The 17,469-nt window shown below is 47.5% G+C and overlaps 1 long non-coding RNA gene across 1 annotated transcript in view; it reads left to right on the top strand.

Annotated features, from left to right (window-relative positions):
• LOC146830625 (uncharacterized) overlaps nt 1-11,283 on the top strand; it is a 332,715-nt gene extending 321,432 nt beyond the window's left edge. Inside the window, exon 4 of the long non-coding RNA XR_014961177.1 lies at nt 11,186-11,283. This is a non-coding gene — a long non-coding RNA (uncharacterized LOC146830625). The remainder of the gene's footprint in view (nt 1-11,185) is intronic.
• The last annotated feature ends 6,186 nt before the right edge of the window (nt 11,284-17,469 follow it).

Below are 17,469 nucleotides of genomic sequence, written 5' to 3'. Positions count from 1 at the left end.
TGGCTTAGGGCCTGGTGCAGCATATAAGCAGTATATTGGTGTGTGTGTATACACAGGACAGCAGTGTACTGCACCAAGGGGGCGGGTGGGTGGGTGGGTGGCTGGGTGGCTGCAGAGGACTCCCAGCAGTTGACAGAGACATGTGAGGGGTGGGTGCCTATCACTCCCAGCAGTGCCCAGACATATGAGGGGTGGGTGCCCAGGACTCCCAGCAGTGGACAGAGACATGTGAGGGGTGGGTGCAGAGGAACACCCAGTAGTGGACAGAGACATGTGAGGGGTGGGTGCCTATCACCCCCAGCAGTGCCCAGACATATGAGGGGTGGGTGCCCAGGACTCCCAGCAGTGGACAGAGACATGTGAGGGGTGGGTGCAGAGGAACACCCAGTAGTGGACAGAGACATGTGAGGGGTGGGTGCCTATCACTCCCAGCAGTCCCCAGACATATGAGGGGTGGGTGCCTATCACTCCCAGCAGTGCCCAGACATATGAGGGGTGGGTGCAGAGGAACACCAGTAGTGGACAGAGACATGTGAGGGGTGGGTGCCTAGGACTCCCAGCAGTGGACAGAGACATGTGAGGGGTGGGTGCCTATCACTCCCAGCAGTGCCCAGACATATGAGGGGTGGGTGCCCAGGACTCCCAGCAGTGGACAGAGACATGTGAGGGGTGGGTGCAGAGGAACACCCAGTAGTTGACAGAGACATGTGAGGGGTGGGTGCCTATCACCCCCAGCAGTGCCCAGACATATGAGGGGTGGGTGCCCAGGACTCCCAGCAGTGGACAGAGACATGTGAGGGGTGGGTGCAGAGGAACACCCAGAAGTGGACAGAGACATGTGAGGGGTGGGTGCCTATCACTCCCAGCAGTCCCCAGACATATGAGGGGTGGGTGCCTATCACTCCCAGCAGTGCCCAGACATATGAGGGGTGGGTGCAGAGGAACACCAGTAGTGGACAGAGACATGTGAGGGGTGGGTGCCCAGGACTCCCAGCAGTGGACAGAGACATGTGAGGGGTGGGTGCCTATCACTCCCAGCAGTGCCCAGACATATGAGGGGTGGGTGCCCAGGACTCCCAGCAGTGGACAGAGACATGTGAGGGGTGGGTGCAGAGGAACACCCAGTAGTGGACAGAGACATGTGAGGGGTGGGTGCCTATCACCCCCAGCAGTGCCCAGACATTTGAGGGGTGGGTGCCCAGGACTCCCAGCAGTGGACAGAGACATGTGAGGGGTGGGTGCAGAGGAACACCCAGTAGTGGACAGAGACATGTGAGGGGTGGGTGCCTATCACTCCCAGCAGTCCCCAGACATATGAGGGGTGGGTGCCTATCACTCCCAGCAGTGCCCAGACATATGAGGGGTGGGTGCAGAGGAACACCAGTAGTGGACAGAGACATGTGAGGGGTGGGTGCCCAGGACTCCCAGCAGTGGACAGAGACATGTGAGGGGTGGGTGTCCATCACTCCCAGCAGTGCCCAGACATATGAGGGGTGGGTGCAGAGGAACACCCAGTAGTGGACAGAGACATGTGAGGGGTGGGTGCCTATCACTCCCAGCAGTGAACAGAGACATGGGGGTGAGTGCAGAGGATTCCCAGCATAGTCCTGACATATGAGTGGTGGGTGCATCATCCTCAGATGACCACAACACCATGGGTGTATGAACACATCTCCAATGTGCGACTATGTTGAGAGTGCCATAAAAACACATCACTGACAGCAGTGTCCCACTCCCATGAGGATGGATATCCTTCCCCCACTGCATGACACACCACATGTGTGTGTGATGACAAATGACACATGCATACCCACCCCTGGCGGATGCAGCACAATACACACACTGAGATCATGCCACCAGACTGTATAATCATGTTAAAGCCTACTAAACTAAGAGAGCCAAAGGGAACACACACTGTCACGCACATTCCAGGACTGATAGGAATGTACAGGTGCTGGCACAGCCACCAAGTAGTTGTCTCCCATGGAAGGAATAGGGTGGACTTCCCACAGATACAATGACCACAATTGTCAGTCAGGTGACCAAATACCCTGCAGTACAAGTACCAATTGTGTGCTAGGCTGGGAGTACACACATGCATAGTGCGGAAAAGTGACAATTTCCACATGGAGGCATGGCAACATACTCTATACACAAGTACAGTGACTACCAAGGATGGCACAGACGATGCAGCCGGAGACATTGCTGAGCAGGCATGGGCCTAGTTGAAGTGATCCGTCTGCCACCAAGGAAATGTAGACACAGGTCAGCACAACAATTGTGCAACTCCCTGCAGGAAAGATGTCAGGTGCCACAGAGGAAGGAACAATCCTTGGGACAATGTCTCCAATCACAAAGAGCATACGCGAGCAAAGAATCTTTGCAGAGACCTTGTGATGGCACGCAGATACCAGGGTCCACCCCATGAGCACCATACTACAATATTTCCCAGACACCTAACACATGATCACCACCTCAACTCATGGAGCATCAGCACCAACATCAATACCTGAAAAGCAATCATGTTCAAAGGGGAAAAAAATGCTTTATTGAGCAGTAAAATAAAATGTATGAAAGGACACTATGTACAAAGGCCATAGGCCAGTCCAGATACGATATCCTGGGGGGGGACACATGTCCATGCATCTCCCCTAGCTTGCCTGCACTTTCGAAACCTCTGGTTCATTGACTGGGGTGGGGGCATCATGTGGGGAAGGACCAGGTACCGCAGGGACAGGAGGGGGAAGGGTAGGTGTTGTGGGTGCAGGGACGGACGACTCCACCACAGGGGGTGGGGCAGCAGCAAAGGTGGAGGTTAGTATGGCGCTGCACACGTCCGAAAGCTCTGTCAGCGTCTCCCCTGCACCGAATGAGCCACAGGCCCCAAGGAGGGGGGGGCGGAGGGATGGGTTGCAGCGCTACTGGGGGAGGTGGTGGACAGGGGGGGACTCAACTCCCCTACCCGTGGAGTGCCTTGCCCGTTTGCGCGATGGTGAAGCTTTGGGGCTGAGGCCCAGCACGCCAAGTAGGCCCCCTTCTCAGACTGTGGGGCAGGGGAGCCAAGGGGAGTGACATTGGAGGGACTAGGGAGTGAGGCATGCGGACTCCGACTGTGGCTGCGTGTCTGCCTGTGTGCCCTAGACCCAGTGGGTGTGCCTTCTACCCCCTGAGTGTGCGTGACTGGAGGTGTGCGCTTGCCCTCCCTGTTGGTGTGCTGGCTGTGTCTGGTGTGGTGCCTGCCTGGGAATGTGTGTGTGTGCTTGGGACAGGCATGGGAATGGGAAGTGTGGATGGTGCAGGGATAGGTGGGGGGACCAAGTGCTGCAGGAGACCCACTGCTGCCGTCAGTGACAAGTCCATGGACCTCAGCAACATCCGTTGGTCAGACATCGCTGATGACATGCCCTCCATGTACGACACCATCTGTGTCAGCAGTGTGGTGTGGCCATGGAGGACAGTCAGGATCGATGTCTGCCCAACCTGCAACTGCCGCTGAAGGTCCACAGACTCGGAAGTGAGGGCAGCAGGGGAGACAGGGGCAGGGGGTGCGGTGCCTGGCACGAAGGAGACACGTTGTTGCCGTACACGGACAGAAGGGACCGGAGTAACTAGGAGGGCGGTGATGGGAATGGAGGGGGTGGTGACAGTTGTAGTGCTGCTGCCAGCTGTTGGAGCAGCCTCCGCCCCCTCATGGAGTTCAGCCTCGGACTCGTCAGCGTCGTAGTCTGTGTTGGTACTACCCAGTTCCTCTGCCAGACTCCCTCCCCTCGCCCTCCGTGCCACTTGATGCTGCCGACACGCCAGGAGTGGTGGCACTGGTGCTGGATCCCTCCTCCACGTCCGTGCAAGTGTCTCCCTTGGTGTCCCCCGATGATGCTGTGGGCAAGGTGAAGAGACAGGAAATAATCAGTCACCTGTGTACATCTGACACATGAGTCCAAACATAATAGGTCACAGTGCATATCATGAAATGCATCATGAGTAACATCTAGATGACTCCGCGCATATGTAAGCCCTGCACTCCCCAGTTGGTTCACCCACCATGCCACTTTAAATAATGAAAATCAGGACACAACAGCAAATAACTGGAGATCAAATTATACAGAGAAGCTAGTGTCTGTGAACAGTGGAGCACAGCCAGACTATGAATGCATGCCACCCCTTGCTCACTGTGAACGAAACAGTATTGGTGCACCCAATGCCAAATTACATACGCCAATGCTGAAGGTGTACCCACACTCAATGACCTGTGAGTACTTTAGAAAATCAAAACAAATACTTTCTGATTCATTGGGAATCACAAAACATCACAAAATTAACAAGTTTGGAATGTGTGAATGTTGCACTTGTGGAACTGAACACACATGTGCATGAATATCAGAAGTCACACAAGGAGGTGCACACAAAACTACATTTACACAGTCATTGTATGAGCTGCCAGCCTAATGCCAAGAAGCCATTGTTAAGAAGAAATGTGCTATCAGGAAGTACATATACATGGCACCACGGTGGTCCGGATGACTGGACACCGGTAAGTTGGCATCAGCAACAACCAAGGACTACCCCTAATGCAAACACACTGTGGGAACATGGACATGTATAATTCCAGAACAAAATTTGGACAGAACTGTGCATTTTGTGAAATGTGCCAGCGTGTTCCCCCAAAGTGTAAAGGTGGTTTCTTGTGCACTTCCTTGGGAGACATCTGTCATGCAGGCACATTATTGCCCATCACAATGATCTGACTGTAACCGGAGCAACCATCCCGGCCCTATGCATATCTCCCATTCATGCACATCATGTCTGAGGCCACTACATTGGTCATGCATGCTGCAAGGATGTGTATTTAAAACCACACACTCCTATGTGGAGCCTCAGGACAGTGCCAACAATTAAGGACCCCCAAATGAGTGGACAGGACAGGGCACAGGCAAGGTACCAACACATGTCACAGACCACCCCCACACATGATGCAGAAAGCATTGTGCACCATGATGAACTTGCAGCCTCGATGACCATGTGCAATAGTGATTACACACAGACCAGGGAACACATGTCAAGGAGGGGAAGGGAGGAAGAACAGCAGCGGTTGACTAGGGGGAACAGGAGATGCACTGCACATATAAACCCTGGCAGTGTATCCATGCAACTGAGCACTTCCAAAAGCTTGTGACACACAACAGACACACATGTACCTACCCCTTGCTGCTGCTGCTTCTCCTGTAACCGCCTATCCATGTCAGGGAAGACCACTGCCAGGACACGCTTCATTTGGTGGGTCCGGCGTCGGCGCCCGCCGTGTTTTCGTGCTGGTGAGTCCCCCAGCAGGACCCGGGCGATCCTCCTGATCCAGCACCAGATGTCCTGCCAGCGTTTCCTCACCTTGGCCAGGCGCCGACTACGACCCTCCTCGGAGATTACGGCCCTGACGGCCCGCTTCCATATCCTTCTCGCAGGCGGTTACCTGTGAGGATGTCAAAGTGAGAATAGATCACTACACCTGCTCCATGTCACAGAGACACACATTAGAACATCTTTGATTTGTTGAACAGGGCATAGCATGCTGCAAACTAATACCACCTTCGTCATAGGGAATTTCGCCTCTGTGTAAGCCCCAATGCACTACATGGCATTGAAAGTACACAGGTGGCATGAGGGGTGCAACACACTCCGTGATCATGGCACACACTGTACATCACAAGCAACACAAGGCTGATGGACAGCACCTCCAAGCAGTCACATGCCCCAGGCCACTGACCCAACCTCAGCAGAGTACACACACACACACACAGGCACAGATAAATCACCTGCCAGTGGCAACAGCGGATACAAACCTCACTCTGCACATGTGCCACTTGCCTGGGGGGTGTCACAGGCATGGGGCTAGCCCAGCTAGTCAGACACACAGTACGGCTTACTACTTACATCAGATGGGTAGAGCAGTTGCCTCCTCCATGCAGCTGTGGTGCAACACTCCACATAGACACTCACCCACATGACAAGGAACATTCACACACATCAATGTCCAGGGTGCGTACACATCATTTGGTCACACTCACCACAGCTCCACTAAACTCACACACATCTGTGGGTACAGTCACCTGTCACACCGGGGGAACACTGAATCACCTCAGGACTATAGAACAAGAATGGCCAAGAGGATTAGCCATGCAGAATGTGCCATGCACCATGCAGTGAATGTCACAGTACGCACAATGCAAGTGAGGAGTGCACACATGAACCACATCATGCTCTGCATGACACACCTAAGCCATTCTTCCCCCTGGGACCCACTCTAAACAACATTGCATGTCTGTCACACTGGACACAATGCCAGAAGTGCCAGTCACGAAAAGAAGGGGCACAGTCAAAGGGAGTGGAGTCAGCACTCACCTGCTGCCCTGGTCTACCATACAGGCTGGAGAACTGTGGGAGGATGACGTCCAGCAACGCCTCATTCTCCTCCTGGGTGAAAGGCTGGGCCCTCTCCAAAGTCCTTGACATGGTGCCAGGGGAAGCCAAACGGCAGCAGTGGGGTCGATGAAAGGTTGTGCAGGCAAGTGCCCTCTCATGGGTTCTGGCTGACTTATATCTGCCTTGCTGGGCTATTTCCGTTACAGGAATACCGAGTGATTGGTCAGACTCATTTGCATCCTACGTTTCCTCCAATCCCTTTGAATATACACCAGTGACAGCATTAGCATTTTTTCAAATTGGATGCATCACGTCAAGTCAACAACCACTTTGCAACAATGAATAAGCTGGCCAACTGCTTTTTCCAGGCCACATGATGGAAAATTTTGATCTTGAAACTGGGTATCCATGACAACCAGCATGCATTTAGGCCCTAATACTTGTCCCTTATGTGTCCCCATTGTGATTTTCAAATTCCCACACCGGTACGGTGAGTTTCACACGTACCCCTAGGGCACCCCTACTCTAGTGATACGGGCCGTACACGCGTGTGTAGGGGTCGCATCCCTGTGGTAGTGTTGCCGTAGGCGTACGCCATAGAGATACAGCCCGTACACGCGTGTGTAGGGGTCGTATCCCTATGGTAGTGTTGCCGTAGGCGTACGCCATAGAGATACGGCCCGTACACGCGTGTGTAGGTGTTCTATTCCTATGGTAGTGTTGCCGTAGGCGTACGCCATGGAGTTACGGCCCGTACACGCGTGTGTAGGGGTCCTATCCCTATGGTAGTGTTGCTGTAGGCGTACGCCATAGAGATACGGGCCGTACACGTGTGGGTATGGGCCGTATCTCTATTGCGTACTCATACGGCAACACTACCATACGGATAGGACCAGTGTGTACACGTACGTGTGTACGGTCCGTACACACACGCGTACTCCTGCCCAACCCCTATATAGTGATACGAACGTACACAGGCACTCAGAGCATGTGTACGGTGCGTTTCACAGCTTACACTGGTGATAGTATGTAAGTAAGTATTTTATTTGTGCATGATTAATAAAAATCTTTACAAATCGAGTAAAAACATTATAAAAAGAAATTAAAAATTGCAAGGACAATTAACCAGAAGATGTTTAAAAGTTCTCACTGTCCTGTGAGTTTGCCAATGTGATTCAGATTATAGTTTACCATTATTAAAATCAACAGTCCTCAGGCTCTCATGTATCTGACCCCAGCGAGTTCAAAAAATGTTTCGACCTGACAGTTTAATTTTGTTTTGCTGGGATTGAAGCAAAGTTTGACTGCCTGTCTACATGTCCGGATACCGTAAATTTTGAAGGAGTCTCGCAGGAATTTGCATCTCAGGTCTTTCAATTTGGGGCAAATGCACACTGCGTGGACAATGTCTTCCTTTCCGGCTTTGCACAGGCGGCATTGCGGTTGAAGATTTTTCCTTATCCAGGGCGGTAAGTGAGGATATACAGGGATTACGCCCAGGCCCATTTTAATTTTTTTTTCTTTCTTTCTTAAGTTCATGCCAACATTAAGGTACGCCTGTGGTTGCATTGATCCATAGTCATTAAGGATTATCCAGCCGTGTGCTTTTTTTGTCAGGGCCTCCTTATCTTCAACTGTGGAAATAAGTCTTGTTTGGCTGTTTTTTTAAACGTCACGTGGTCTGTTGGGGTGTCCCAGAAGTTGGATAGGCCCAGCACTTCAAGAGAGTCAATTAAGTACTTCCTCACTGATGATTTTTGATGCCGAAGAGTCTCTTCCCAGATGTTAGAATTTAGGGAATCTTTATCGGCGTTGCGTATCTTGTGCCAGGCAATGACGTATGCACACCGTCTTTCTAGAGTTTGTTTCGTGATGCCAAATTCCAGTCGTATTTGTGCAGAGGAAACTTGTTTTGGCAGGTTAAAGATGAGCCTGTAAGAGTTTGATATGACTATGTCCAGGAGGGTGCCATCTTTCCCTTGAAGGGGTTCGCTCCCGTAGGTGAGTGTTGGTTGTAGTTTTGCACGAAGTACTTGAAGGAGCGGGTAAAAAGTCAGATCTGGGAGTTTAGTCTTTAAGGATTTTAAGGCAAGGGAGGTTGCCATTCCCTTGCCTCGCAGAGAGTCCAGCTGAGGTTTAAAGGTGATCTTCGAGTCCAGTATTATGCCCAAGTATTTGTAGGTTGTTACATTTGCCATTCGTTCTCCATTTATGTGCCAGTTGTATTCCCTTTTCTTTTTGTAATTTACTGCCATTACCTTAGATTTATTAAAGTTTATTTGCTGAGCATTTTAATTTGAGAAGGCGTAGGTGGTATTTAGCAGGTGCTGGAGACCTATGGGTGTCTGGCTGATAAGCACCAGGTCGTCTGCGTACAGCAGGTTGGATAGTGTGGTCTTACCTAGCTTTGGTGCGTGGCAGAAGCTTTTATCTAGTTCGCCAGGTAGGTCGGCTAGGAAGAGATTGAATAGCGTTGGGGCTAAGACACAGCCTTGTTTGAGGCCCTTTGTTGTTTTTATTGGTTTTGAAAGGTGTGTGCCTGCACCAAGTTTGATTTTAATCCAGGTGTTAGAATGTAGTGCTATCAAAACATTTAAAAGGTGAGCAGGTATGCCCCATTTGACCAATTTTTGCCATAACATGTTGCGATCTACATGATCGAACGCAGCAGTATAGTCGATGAAAGAGAGATATAAAGATTTGTTATTTTCTCTTGCTGATTCCATCAGTAGAGTCAGGGCCATGATGTTTGTGATTGTTCCTTGACCCTGACGGAATCCGGTTTGGGTGTTCGGGATTACTGAGTTTTCTGTGGCCCATGAGGTTAATTCCTCTAGTATGTTCCCTGCAAAGTATTTAGCTTCTACGTCAATTAACGCAATCAAACGGTAGTTTTTTGGGTCTTTTTTGTTCGAGTGTTTATAGATTGGACTAATTATTGAACCGTGCCATGACTCTGGCAGTATCTGAGTAGTTTTTGCGTAATTGAATAAAGGTGTTAAGGCGACGCTCCAGAACTCTACGTCGTTTTTGTACAACATTGATGGTAATCCGTTGGGTCCAGGGGCTCCTGTTGGTCTTCCTTTCGCTATTTGTCTTCTGATGTCATCTGTCCCAATAGTCGATACCTGTGGGTCCGAATCTGTAGAGATGTCAACGTCATTCTTTGAATCGTTTGTTTTCAAGAGGAGGATACTACATTTGTTGTTTGTTTCTCTTTGGTGATAGCCTAATCCTTCCGCCACGTCGTCCGTTCTCAGGCTCTTTGGCGCTTCCTCTTTGGTTGTATCCTCACTATTGAAGTGCCTGACTAGATAGTTTGTCCACGCTTCTTCTGTGATGTTTGAGTCTATGCCACGATGGTCTGGATTTTTTATTTCCTTAATCATTCTCCAGAATTTAGAGCTGTTTTTTTGATTCGCTTCGTGGAATAACTTTGCCCATAGTTGATCGTTTTTATTTTTCTGTTTCTCCCATTTCTTCTGTTTTAGTGATTTTTTAGCTTCCCTCAAGGTTATCTGCAAGTCTTTGTTATCTGGATCTTTCCGTATCTTTCTCAGTGTATGATTTATTATTCGTTTTTGGATCTTCATTCCTGGAGAGAGTGATGTTTTATTTAGGTTCCCCTTTCCGTTTGAAAGCTTCTTTGTCGATCCCATTGATAATTTAATGGCGACTTTTTGGATGAAGTTTTGCCATTCTTCTGATGGTGTGTTTTGGCACTTTATTGTTTGAGTGTATAAGGATTTTACGTCGAAACTTATTGTAGTGATGTTGTTGGAATTGCATCGGAGTCGCCTTAAGTTTGATGTTGTGTCTATCTCAGGACCGGTGTATGGCTCTACGTTTAGTAATGCTCTTGCTTTTATAGAGACTTCTTGGGGGAGGTGATCACTAAGGTCGTTGACCCCTATCCTAAATGTTGTTATCATTGGAAACATATTTAAGGATGTAAAGGTATAGTCCAGATGTGAGGAATGTTTATTAGAATGGAACGTTGGGGCCGGTGGATTGTCGCCAGCAAAGCGCCCGTTCAGTGCCCTTAGGTTGAGGTCTTCTAGTTGTCGCAGTAGTTTTTTTGAGTTGGTTGTTGATTTGTCGATTTTAGCCATGCTTTGTCTTGATACGCCCCGCGCGGTGCTAAGTTCTTGCTGAATAGGGGTGTAACGAAATATATATACTCTAACCAGGTCCTTTTTAAAGCGGACATCATGAAGGTTGGATATGTTGGCATGATTAAACATTTAGCATGTCATAACTAGTGTGAAAGAGATTGGAAAGAATATAATTGTTTTCTAATTTTTTTTCACTTATTTATTTTAGACCGGATAAATCCTTCTCTCAAACATATGACTAGAAATATATAAAAAATCTGCCATTCAAACAGAAGAAAAATCCATGGTCACAGACATACTAATCATAGAGAAGGTATGTTATACATGGATCTACCATGTGTTTATTCCATGTCTCCCTCTTCTCTATATATAAAATAAAATACCAAGCTTTATTCCACAATAATAGTGGATGCCGCTATCATTTCCAATAACACAATATAACAAAGTGTTCACTCTAAGCGAATCCGAGAGGGGTCCACGTAGGTTGGATAAAATTCAATTTGGACTTAGATCTATCTGTATGTTGAAGTCATGTCTTCAGTATGTGTATAGTCTTTGGGAGGTGGAAGATTACTTCCATTAATACCCGCCCTCCTAATATAGTCTAAATAATGCATATATCACATATTACTAATAGATATGGTTTCATATTGCAGACATTCACTTATGGAAGAAAAGAACCTACATTGAAGATCTTTTCCTCATCTTATCAACAATGACCTTAATATATATGTGTGATCTTCTTTATATCTTGGTAGGTATATTATAAATCTACCTTGTTTATGGCACTCCTTTTAAGGATAGGTGGAATTTGTCTTGAATTAAACTATTACCACCCCCACAAATAATATACATATCATTAAATGAAACATACGATATCGTATATCTTGCTCCCCTTTTTTCCTTCCCTCTTCTGTCTTAAAATCTCTTGCCTGTCTGTTCGAGGTGCAAAATGCATATTGGGAGAATGTTATATATAAAAATAAAACTCTATGTTAAGAAGCTTATTTGCATTGTATGGCCCAGCAAGATATTATGGACATGAGGAATATTAGTATAACCCATGTTATGCATATGTCAGGTCATATTTACTCCCTCAAAATCATAAAATTATGAATTTATGTAAAGACGTCTTGTTCAATGTAGGTTTTGTTTGTCAGATTGTCATCTAATTTGTGACATTTTTAGTGTTGTATATATGTGTATTTATAATTGTATGTCTATGTATTTTTAACAGCCCTGAAGAAGTCCTGTTTCAGGACGAAACGCGTCAGCTGTGTCGCATTGTAATGTCCATTATCCAATGAACTTGGAATAAAAAGACTAAAATCAAGGAATATCTATCTGTCTTTTGAATTGGACTTGAACTATATATATTGTCATTATTTTACTGTTCTTCATGAATGTGTGGTGCATCTTAGCTTGTGTTTGATCTTCTTGCTGAATATTATTGTCATATTCTGTGTTGATAAGGAACATATTGAAGTCACCACCGACTATGATCTGGTCGGACAGGTCTCCTTCAGAGATTTTTTGCAGTGCCTTTATCAGTTCATTTGCTGCCTTTCGTTTTTGTGTTGGATGAATGTAAGTATTTATTATTATGACCTCTTGAGTGTATTGTTGTAGTGTTAACTGAATTTTTACCGTCAATATTCCACTTGGGGGGGTTATATAAAACTCTGTGGTTCTTATTGTTCCTATTGTGGCTATGGATGCCAGAATGGCAAGACCTCCTGATCTGCGTCCGAAGGTAGAGTTTTTGCTGGCAGGGAGAAAGCATGATGTAAACCCTTGAATTTCGAATGATTCTTCCTCCCAGGTTTCTTGGAGCAGCAGGAGGTCGAATGAGTTTAGATACTGTAGGAATTCAGGGTCGTGTCTTTTACTTGCCAGACCGTTGATATTCCAAATGCAAATTTTTATTTGTTTGGCTGTATCTATAATGCTCTCAGTGTTCAGTCCCCTTTGTCAATTTGAAATGTTGGCTGTGTTGATGGTTCGCTGGATCGATGTCCACTTCTGAGTGATAATTGGCAGATTTTGGTCATTTTGCATGAGTTCCTGTCCATTAACCATTGTTGTCCCGGGTTTGGGATGTGCTGTCGGCGAGAAACTCCTTGCTCCTTTTAGCACAGAATTGGTCTTTTTTCGCGCCGGTGATCTGGGCGGAAATAAGAAAGGTGCCGGGTATCGAGGTTGTTCTACAAGTTGTAAGTTGATCCCCCAATTTTTAAAGATTGTTTTTTCTTCCATTATCTTTTTTACTGTCTCGGGAGTGTTCCAAGTTGTTTTTGTCGTTTCTTGGTAGCAGGTGTCATTGCTGGGGATGAATTCAATTTGAAGCAGGTCTGAAGAGTAAATATTCTCTAGGGTTGTTATTGAGTGAAGGAGTTTAAGGATGTTACCCCTGTTCAATATGTCGTCCGTGCCAAGGGACGTATATTCTGGTACAAAGATGATGACAGTAGAGTTTGCTTGATTGGTGGTATTTTGGGGATTTAGTTGGAGACACGCGTGACTGTTTTGATTGGACTGGGGTTGACGGCTTGGACTGCTCGTAGTTGGGTTATTTGATTGGGTTCTTAGTATGTAATCGACACTTGTTTCGGTTGTGTTACTGTTAGTTGTGCTGTTTGATGGTAGAATAGATTCTGTATTGTTAATGAACTTTGTGATAGGCATAGTTTTTTGTGTTAAATTAAACTTGGCTGTAGGGTCGTCGGTCTTTCTTGGTTCCCAGTTTTTTTGGTCAAGTAATTGTTTGTTTTTTTCCGGTTGAAGTTTCTTGGTCGGGCTTCTAGTTGTCTTTTGAGCTATGGCATGAAAAGAGTTAGTTAGCTGCTCTTTTATTCTCTCTTGTGCCTCTTGTTGCGGTGTGTGTGGGCATGGCTCCATTTCCGTTGCGTCTATAAAACTTTTGCTATCTTCTTGCTGTGGATTGAGCTGTTTTTTGGTGTCAAAATTGGCGTTTGATGTGAGCTTTTTCCTACCTTTCCTTTTTTTCCTTCGAATTTTGTTCTGTGCTTTGCTGTTCTTTGCTATCAGGTTGGTTGGGGTTACTGTTGGATTTACTGGTTCAACACCTGGATCCTTTAGCTGGATTGAGGTAGATTCCCAGATCTCTGCAGTTGAATTGGTGGCTGCTCCCAAGACCACTGTTGGCTTGGGGTCCTGCGGTTTTTGTTTTGGAATTGACGCTGCATTATAGTCTTGCATTTGAGGAATTGTTGATTTTATTTCTCGCATCAGGTCCCCTAGCATTGATGGCATTGTGGCTAATTTGTCTAATATCGATTCGCAGGAGCATGGTTGGAACGGTGACTTGATCGTGTAAGTCGCTTCCTGGCCCCTTTTTATGAGACCATTTAGTTCAGATATCTTCCCCTCAATGCCTAGTATTGAAGTGGCTATTGATTGTAGGACAGTTAGCTGGGTATCCATTTTTAGCGATTGGAACTCTAGTGCTTTAGCTGTTGTTTGCAAAGTATTTATGATTATAGGCCATGGAGTTTCAGATAGTGGATTTACCGTACTATTGCTGTTCCCCTGGCTTAATAAGGTGTTTGGTTCTTCGAATAGAGTATTGTGCTCTGGCCTAAGGTTGTAAGAGGCGATAAGATCTTCCCATTCCTGTGTGGCCATAAATGCCATGTCATTTTCCGCGGAGCTGGTCGTGGAGTTGAAGTCGCTATAGTGGGATAGAGTACGACGCGTTTTTGATTTGGAGTCGATTGTCCCACTCTGGGCACTTATATGCCCCATGTGATCTGCTTTTGTTCTTATTGGGGTCACTATTTGTGTAGTGATGGTGTTAGTCAGTTGAAGTTGTTGATGTTGTTCTTCTGGCTTTATTTCTCGCTTGGTGCCCAGGCTGTCCCGGGTTATGAAATTGAATTGTTGCCCCTTTGGGGAATTTCTGTTTGTTTGGTGGGGTAACACGTTTTGACTGTTCCGGCTGTTTCCGCCCTTGATGCCCTCTATCCTGGGTGGGCTTCGCAGATTCTGGTTCTGGTTCTCCTGGCTATCCCAACTTTCCTGGTGCAATTTGTTAATTTCGATTATGTGGAGCTCCTCCTTAAAGATGGAATTTGGGGAGTTAACTGTCTCAGCGGGTGCGCCCATTTTTGGTATGTTCTCTCTTGTGCGGTCATCCGTGTCCGTGTCACCTGTGTTAGCCAAGATTTGATAGTTTCTTCTGATGGCTCCTTGGTCTACCTTTGGCGGTGAAATTGTCAGACTCCTCAGCGCTGGCGATGTTTTTGTGACTGGTGGATCGTCTGGTGCGGTGCAACTGCTCCCCCCTATAGGCGGTGAGGTGTCATTTGTGTGACTATCGGAGCGAGCATGAATGGCTGCCCCGAGTAGGAGAGGAGTTTGTAGACCCTCTATACATCCAGTCTTAGAATAGATTGCTAATCCTGGGTGTTTCAGGAAGGAAAATGTTGTATATATCTTGGGTTGTTTAGTACATTTCCTTTTTGTTTCTAATGTTTCTAGTGGTCTCTCTATGGAAATGAGCACCTTTGATTCGCTAAGGACTTTTGGATGTGACTTGGTCTTGGCGATTGGGGGCTGCGATGTTGAGAGTGATGGGCCTGGTGCGGCGACTGTTGATAGTACCGATTCCGATTGTTGTTGTTGGTGGACCATGATAGAACTCAGGTTAGTGAAGCTAGCCTTTAATGATATGTTGTCCTGCCCTTTCCTGTTACTGTTTTCGTTTGCGGTTGAGGCTGGAGTTGATGAAGCCGTTAGGATGCTTCTTTCCATCTTAATTGAGGTGTTTTGAATATCCTCTTCGAGGCCTTGAGGGCCTTGCGGGCCTTCTTGATGCAGTTTTATGTGCAAATCAAGTGCTCTCTTTTTCTTCCTGGACTTTGAGGGGGGATTTGTGTTGGGATTGAGTAGCAATTCCCTGACTCTGCCAGATCTCATCCCTGTTGTCTTGGAGGCCCAATTTAGAGTTTAGAGTTATTGGGTTATTAGGTTAGGTTGGATTAGGTTGGATAGATGTATAGATCCGTTGAGATTTAAAACTGAAATAAAGTATTGTTTTTTTTTTTTTGTTTCGGTCTAGTTGAACTATCGGAGCCTTTTTTTTTTTTTTTCAGCCCCCTACTGCTCCACGCAATGGAGGGGCGAAGCGAGGCGAGGCATGCAGAAGAAAGCAGAACGCAGAAGGCAAAAGAGGGCAGGAAGTGCACGCGATCAACCTTTGCCAGTCAGTCCCCCAGGTTCTTATCCGGTTCGTTTGCTGCTTACAGATGTGCAAGTAGACACCTGACATCGTCTATGGCAAGGAGAGCGAGGGCAGAGGAGCGGAGGAGCAAGGGAGAGAGCGAGGGAGAAGTAGCTCGGGGAACGATCGCCGACAATCGCTGACCAAACCCTCTAAGGGGTGACAGGTCGAAGCAAGACACAACAAAGCAACAAAACAACAAAACAGGTGTCAGGAGATTGCTCCTTACCGCACTCCCGTTGTGTCCCGCTGTGTCCCCCTGTGTCAGCTGTGTCAGTTACAAGTCTGCCTCTGGCTCCATGCTCTCCGTGTTCTCCCGTGCGTGCGACTCTCCTCAGCTCACTCGCTCGCTCCGGCGCCGCTGTTGGACAAGTTGGACAAGTGAGTCAGCGTGTCAGCGAACCGGCGATGGATCAGTGGTCCTGTCCGTTTTTTTTTTTGGCAGCGTCGGCTCGCGGGTTTGCGGGCTCGCAGGTACAAGGTTCGGAGCTCGCAGCTCGCAGCCCGCCGGCTCGCAGCTCGCAGTGTGCAGGCTCCACCTCCTAGCGTGTCGTGTCGTAGCATAATGTCAAAGGCAGTGCAGACATCGCTGGTGATAGGAGGCGCACAGGAAGGGAATGGAGGTGTCAGACTCACACAGGAATGGACATCAATTCATTGTCAGTGCAGTCCTTCATGTGTAGGGCCTAGGTGTGTCAGGCTGTGATGTGGCACATGTCTCCTCATGTTTTAAGCCAATAGTTGTGTGATGACCTGTGTACACATGTCATGTGTGATGGGGCACTATGTGGCACACTTCCCCTTCACACCTTTTACATGTGTGCATGTATTGCAAACTTGTCAAGCACTGCATCACTGGCATGGCACAGTCACCAACACCCGCAACTGTCCCCTGATGCCAGGTACATGGATGATGACACCTGACATCTAACTACCAGCGTGCCACGATGTGACTATGTCATGTGTGTGTCATGTGTTCCCATGAGCTTGCTGTTGGTGTTCCGTCAACTGCATCTGCTGTAGCTGCATCCAACATGTGTCTGTGTGTAGATGCCCATGTCACACTATTACGCACACCAGGCCACATGTGGAATCACATGTAACGTGTGTCTGTATGCATCGAACAGGGACTTGCAAGCTGAGGACATATCTGCGCAGTCTCAATGTCTGTGTGATCAGTTTTGACATGTACCCCTTCATGGCAAGGTGTGTGATCTGTCCTTTTTCAATGACATGTGACCTGTGCGTCTAGCTTGCCGCCAGCTGTCTGTATGAGATAACATCCTTCAAATGCACATATGTGGATGTATGTCACTCCTGTAATGTGTCTGGCTGTTCACTCACACTGGCCCACAGCTACTTTCATGACATGTCATGTAGACCTTGACAATCCACGTTTGTAGCTGGCTCTTGGTAGGAGTATCACCTGGCTGGCATACGTGTGCAGGATGTATTGTACAGACCAGACTCTGTATGTAGCATATGTGTATTAGCTGTTGAACATGTGCTCAGTTCATTGACATTGGTGTAGTAATGTACTCAATCTTGGTTATTCCTTCCAAATTTCTGCAGGGCACCGCCTCTCCCCCGACCAATGCCAGACTTGGCTGCCATGAGGGAACGTGACTGCATTCGCCGCTACAGATTCCCCCAACAGTTAATTGAGGACCTGACAAACAGGCTGACACCACACCTCCA

The sequence above is a fragment of the Triturus cristatus genome, chromosome 5_1 (assembly GCF_964204655.1).
Source record: "Triturus cristatus chromosome 5_1, aTriCri1.1, whole genome shotgun sequence".
NCBI lineage: Eukaryota > Metazoa > Chordata > Amphibia > Caudata > Salamandridae > Triturus > Triturus cristatus.
The sequence above is the reverse complement of the archived record's forward strand: the minus strand, read 5'-3'. Positions and strand labels throughout refer to the sequence as shown.